The 6,955-nt window shown below is 36.1% G+C and overlaps 1 pseudogene; it reads left to right on the top strand.

The window, feature by feature from the left end:
* The first annotated feature begins 885 nt into the window (after positions 1–885).
* The window catches only part of LOC124973743 (cyclin-dependent kinase 17-like), a 44,759-nt pseudogene continuing 38,689 nt past the window's right edge, over positions 886–6,955 (top strand).

Here is a 6,955-nt window from a genome sequence, read left to right as displayed (position 1 = left end):
CCAGCAAGCACTCCACAACTGAGCCACAACCCCAGTGCAAGCCTAAAGGAGTTTATGAGGACATTACTCTTATGTAGGTTAATGCTTATAACATAATGGTGATCTGGTAAACCTGCTAATTGCAAGTCAGAAAGTAAATCAGAAAGAAGTGATGGGTAAATTGTTGAAGAAATGAGTTTGGGAGCAAGTACATTGTTTCATCATTTGTAAGACTACACCATGAATTGTATCATTCATTTAAGTATGTATAAGAAAGATCTCATAAGAATGATCTCAATTACATTTTGACATCCTATTAATTGTGAAATACATCCTGATTTCAGAGATGCTATAATGTGGAGATAAAGTCAATGGCAATCCTGTTGTTAAGTCTAATTTTTTGTTATTTGTCTGACTTGGACCAGGAACTTCTTTGAGAAAAAAATTTAATACATAAAAATGGGATAGTAAAAGGTCAAAGATTATTCTTTATCCTTTCCTCTTTACCTCTCCTAACCCATGGTTATATCTGAAGATATCTACTGACTGGTTCCTATGTGGTTTTGGTTTGTAGGACTAGAATCTTTTAGAAAGTACATTTTAAGAAAATTTCCAATCCTTCTAAATTTAATTATTATGCTTGAATTCAAATTATGCAAAATTTCTGCTATTTTAATAATGCCAAATAAATATAGCATTAATTAGCAAATGCATCTTTTTAAACAAAAGGTTGAATTTTGTGATGTTTGGCAAAGTAAATGTTCCTGATTATATTCATCATATTCCTGTTTTGAAGATTCCCAGGAAATGCAGAATGACATTATTTTCTTGAGCAGTAAAATATTAATAACTTCACTTTTGTGTTCATTCTTTCAGAATTTTTTCAAGCCACATTCAATTGATAGGATGAAAAAGTTTGAGAGAAAGCTATTCCTCACTCTTTGAGGATTCCAGAATATTGGTGAATCATTATCTAAATTAGCTGAAAATATGACTATTAAAGAAAACAGCAGCAAGGATAATAATACATATTTGGATGGAGAAGATGCTTCCCCCTTTTAATTTATAAACAATGTAAATTTACTGTCTAGATAAAGTCATAATAATGACCTTTTATTTCTCTCATTCCCTGGTGTTTTAGGAAACACACATTGTATACCTTTCTCTTGCTTACTTGAATATTCTACTTTCACTCCAACATTTTTACTATGCCTGTCTCAAGTCATAATGAATTATTCCATCCTATATTTCTGTTTTTAGTAGTTCATAAATAATGATATATTGCATAATATTATTCTAATTGTTAAATAACTATTTTCACATTTAAATTGACATTTAAATATTTGTGCTAGTCTTATAAGCTGAATTATTGCAACTTAAAAATGCGTAGAACATTTGTGAAATTTGTTTGTGGCCTCAGCATAGTTTTTCAACATGCTATATGCATATTGGCTACTAAATTCTAAGGTTCATCATGAATAAATTTTATTGTTTTTTGATTTTATGTTTGTCACAGATTTTATCTGTAGTACAGAGCACATAGAGCAGGTAGGCATACAATGTTTCTTTCGTGTGATAGTCCTTTTTTACAAATCAAAGTAGTAATACACAGGTAATGATATAAAATAAAGAGCTTGTTAAAGTGAATGAATTAAAAGGTAAACTGAGTCACATTTTTAGAACAAGTCTAATATTCAAAATGAAAATATCCCTAGGAATGTCATAATTACCAGAAAGGAGCTTACATGACTGGCTGCCAATGTGTTATGACACACAGATTACCTGACAAGCCTTCCTTCAAGGTGACAGAGATTCTGCTGTAGAGATTTGTGGCCACAGGTGAAACATGGTCACCATCACCCCTTGCTTTGGATGTAGATGCCTGCACTGTGAGAGAGGAAAAGGCATAGTGGAAAGGAATCTACATTTTAAGTCAGAAGTCATGGGTTGGAATCTGATATGCTGAAACACTTGGTTGGATAACTCCAGGGAAGTCATTTAGTCTACCAAGGCTTCAGATACCATATTTCCTTTTCTCCTAAGGGTTTTTATTTCCTCAAGGATACCCATAATGTTGGAAGAATAAATACTTTACAGACTAGTTTTCTTTGCTTCAAAGTCTACAGCATTGTATCTATTTTCCCAGACCTCCTAACTTCTGCTGAGATTTCACTGAGAGATGTTGTTTTGTGTTTTATGTGGGACAGGAGAGATGGGCTAGTAGTAAATTTGAAATAATAATTTGGATATAGTTACACTAAGGAGGGGAAAAGTTGCCTTTGTATCAAATCCCAAAATTTACTATATAGTCTTCTATTTTTCTTGCAATATGATATCTGCTAGATATCTGAAATGAAATTCTAATTTTCTTTCAGAAGCCCATTGAATTCTTGGTATTACTTAAATTCAGTGTGCTTGGGGGCATTTTTTCTTTGTTTTTTGATACCAGGGATTCATCCAAATGCTGCTTCACCACTGAGTCACATCTCTAGCCCTTTTTAACATTTTGAGATTGGGTCTTGGTAATTTGTTTAGGGTCTTGCTAAATTGCTTAGGACCTTGCTACATAGTTAAGGCTACCTTTGAACTTGTGATCCTTGTTAGCATGCCCAGCAGAGTGAGTTCATTTTTAAGGTAGAAGAGCCTAGCCATTATGTTTGCCAGTGATATTCAGAAATAAAATAAGCACAGTATGCATCTTCATGGGTGGTTTATGGGACATGTTTGTCTGTGGCAGAAAGGATGGTAATGGGAATTGAACCCAGAACTACTCTACCATTGGATATATACCTAGTTCTTTTTAGTTTTAATTTTGAAACAGTCTTGGTAAATTGCTGGATTTGGTTTGGTGATCCTCCTACTTCAATTACTGAGGTAGCATGAGTCACTGTACCTGATGAGGACACTTTTTCTTTTCTTTATTTTTGGTGGGGTACTAGCAATTGAACCCAAGGGTGCTACAATACTGAGAAACACCCCCATCACTTTGTATTTTTTATTTTGAGAAAGGGTCTTGCTAAGTTGCTCAGGGTCTCACTAAGTTGCTGAGGCAGGCTTTGAATTCACAGTCCTTCTGTCACAGACTCCTAAGCTTCTGAGATTGTAAACATGTACCACAACATTTGGCCAGGACATATTCTTTTAAAAAATTGATTATTTATTAACATTTATTTTATACATTAATTTATATGTGCTTCTGAGAATTGAACCCAGTGCCTCACACATGCAAGGCAATTACTCTACCACTGAGCCACAACCTCAACCCCAAGACATATCCTTAATGAGTATTTGACCACAAGATATACCTCTTTTTTTTTAAAAAAGCTATGAATCAAAGAAAATGAACCTACTTTTTTGAGAGCTAGTTAATATTTTAGACTAATTGCATATTTTCTTAATTAGTTCAGCATTATTTATCAAAAAATGCTTAGTTTACAACCTGGTGAAATGTTTACAACATGTAATTGTTTTCAAGTAATATATATTGTTTTCTTTAATAACATCCCCTTTTACAATAGTAACTTTTGACAGGTAGTAAAGAAGAAAAAAATAGAAACTGTTGAATTTCTTCTTCAATAGACTTACTTGATATAATACTTGGGAGCATCTTAATAGATATTGAAGAGATTGCATGTAGCAAGGACTACCACAATCTGATAATGCATATTCCCTGGTTTTCATTAATTGCTTTGACAGAAATTCTGCATCTTTTTGGTCAGTGCCTAATAATTGCTTCCATCATATTCTTTCCTTATGGACTTTAGGTTCATTGTTAGAATAAAAGTTTTTATACTAAAATGTAGAATTTTATCTAAAGTGCTTGCAAGAATAGAGAATTCTGAGCTCATCAGATTTTTTAAATGTTTAATACTTTTAAATTTTTCAAAAATTAATTCATACCATTTTCCCTAAAATTGAAATATAAAATTATTATTTGAAGCAGCAATTATGTTCCTAGTGTTATACTCAAAAAAGTAGAAACAGGTTTACAAAGTCTTATTCATATTATTTGCCACTTATAATTAAATAACTTTTATTTTTGGTACCAGGGATTGAACCCAGGGGCACTTAAACACTAAGCCACATCCTCATCATTTTTTATATTTTATTTAAAAACTGGGTTTGTTGTGTTACTTAGAGCCTAGCTAGGTTGCTGTGGTTGGCTTTGAACTTGCAATTCTTCTGTCTCAGTCTCGTGAACCACTGGGATTATACACATGCACCACTGCACCTGTCCTAAATAACTTTAAAACATTATATTTTAGGAATGTTTCTGCCTGGTAATAGACCTGTGATTGTTTAAAGATTATTTATATTAAAATATCAAATTTGGGACAATAATTTCAAAGTCTCTGTATAACTGATACTTAAGTTCTTTTGTTTAATTCACTAATTTGCACACTTTTCTAGATGTCTCTCAATAGGAATATAAATTCATTTAGGCAAGGATTATATCTTTTATATTCTATAGCATGCTTCATCATAAAGCACATACTAGGTAGTAAATTCATGAAAGAAATGGATATGAACAATCTTGAGATAGTTAAAGTCAACAAATGGAATAAATGAGTATATTAGCTTTTGATTATCTAATTTTTATTACATGAGAAAAGGATAGATATTAGCTAAATTAAAATATTTTTATAAATATTTTTATAAGAAATTATTTTAACTGTACTGCCCTGTATGATGTTGAGGGCTATCTTGGACAAGATGGCACCTGGCAGTGAGCCAAAGGGCACTGGATACCAAATAAGGAAGTACCCAAAAAGGTTGCTTGCCTACTAGTTCCTTGGAGACTTATGACGTGTTGATGCCAGGCTCTAGGATTGGCTATCTAATATCATGCCGCGTGTGGACAGCTCATGATTCATATAGTGCTATGCTGACATTCCTCTGTATGCTCTCCTGTATGAGAGAAAGCTTTGCTATAATTGGCTGATAAGCTAGGAGCCTGGGGGAGGAGAGAGGGAGAGGGTAGAAGAAGGGAGATAGTGGTAGAACGTAGGAGGCAGAAAAACAGGGAGGACGCAATAAATCTGGTGAACTAAAGATTGGTGGTGTCTCCTTTCTCCATGCCAGTTCCGCTGGATGGAACAAGTGGTGGCCCAGACGGGGAGCTTCTTCCTCCTTCTGCATCCTCCCACATAAATAACTTAAGGTAAGCTATAGGAAAACTAAGTAACTTTAGGTAAGCTATAGGAAAACTGTAGGATAGCCCGGTGAAGGGAGTCTACATAACCCCAGTAAAGGGAGGCCACATAACCCCGGTGAAGGGAGTCTGCATAGCCCTGGTAAAGGGAGGTCTCATAACTCCAGGATGGGGTCACAAGTGTCAAGAAATCAAATGATAGGAATCATACAAGATGTACTTAAGGCTAATGGAACTGCCGTAAAATGATCTACTGTAAGAGCATATGCAACTACACTGGCCAAGGTTAGTCCTTGGTTTTTGGAAGAGGAAGTCCTAAATATTCCACAATGGGAACATAATAAAGAGGATCTTATTAAAACATAAAAGCATTCCCCATTACCTAGAGGTACTTTTCCCATGTGGCAGCTCATTAAGGAATGTCTAACATCTAAAAAAGGTAAAATAATAACTTTAGTAAAAAAAAGAAAATATGCGTCTGGAAGAGATAAAGAAACAACTAAGTGTAACTTCTCTTAAAGAGGAAGAAGAGGAGGAGGGGCTTACTGGGGAGGAATTAGAAAAAGCATCAAGGACATGGTCGCCCCCATCAGTTATATCGGGAAGGAATACCAATCCCTTCCTGGAGGCAGCCGCTCCCCCCCAAGCAGTCTGCCCCCTATATCCCCCAAAGCACCCTTGGGAAGAGTTATCTCATGCTATAAATCAGATGGGTTTTTCACCGCGGGGAGAAGAAACCCCCCTTAAGGAAACTTCATCAGTCCCACAATTCTTCCCTGTGCTAGAGGACTAAAATAGACAAAGATTCCACCAACCTCTGGATTTCAAAACAGTAAAAAATTTTAAGGAGGCAGTGGCTACATATGGTCCACAGGCCCCATTTACAATTAGTATGTTGGAATCAGTATTGGGGCTAAATCTAGTGCTGGAAGATTGGAAAAGGCTATGTAAAGCTGTGCTATCAGGGGGGCAGTACCTAGTGTGGAAAACTGCATGGCAGGAAGCCTCATTAGAAATGGCACGCCATAATGCTGCCACAGGCTTTCCCCAAAGAAATGTAGAAATGCTAACAGGAGAAGGAAACCATGAAGGTATTCAACAACAGATTATTTATGATCCTGGGGTGTATACACAAATTGCTGCTACTGCCACTAAAGCCTGGAAGTGAATTCAAGGGTCAGGAGATTTACAGGGGAAGTTGCCTAAGGTGATTCAGGGGAGTAACGAACCATTTGCAGATTTTGTTGATAGACTAATCCAAACGGCTGCTAGAGTATTTGGGGATTCAGAACAAGCTATGCCCTTAATTAAACAATTAGCTTAAGAGCAAGCAAATAGATGGTGTAAAGAAGCTATAAGACCATGGAAAAATAAAGATTTAAGTACATATATAAAGGTCTGCAGGGATATCAATGATGCAGTCATAACAGGACAAGAAATATCTGCTGCTTTTCATGGGCCAAATCAGGGGCAATCAAGAGCTAAAGGAATAATATGGTTTAAGTGTGGGCAACAAGGGCACTTCAGAAGAGACTGTCCTGATGGGCCCACAGGATTAAAGCCCAGGGGAATACCTAAGACTAGAGAACAGCAAGGGACAAATCAACCTGCCCCAGTTCTATGTCCCCGTGCTGGAAAGGAAGGCACTGGAGGAGATTTTGTACATCAAGATTTGACATAGAGAGAAATCCTCTTCCTACCCAGTCATTAAATGGCCAGGGGAGCCCAACCCAGGGCCCTCAAATATATGGGGTCTTTCAGAATCCCATAGTCCAGATCCCCACTCACAATCCTTTCCAACCATCTCCTCATTGTCCTGAGGAA

The sequence above is a fragment of the Sciurus carolinensis genome, unplaced genomic scaffold (genome assembly GCF_902686445.1).
Source record: "Sciurus carolinensis unplaced genomic scaffold, mSciCar1.2, whole genome shotgun sequence".
NCBI lineage: Eukaryota > Metazoa > Chordata > Mammalia > Rodentia > Sciuridae > Sciurus > Sciurus carolinensis.
This window is presented reverse-complemented; position numbering and strand designations above follow the sequence as displayed.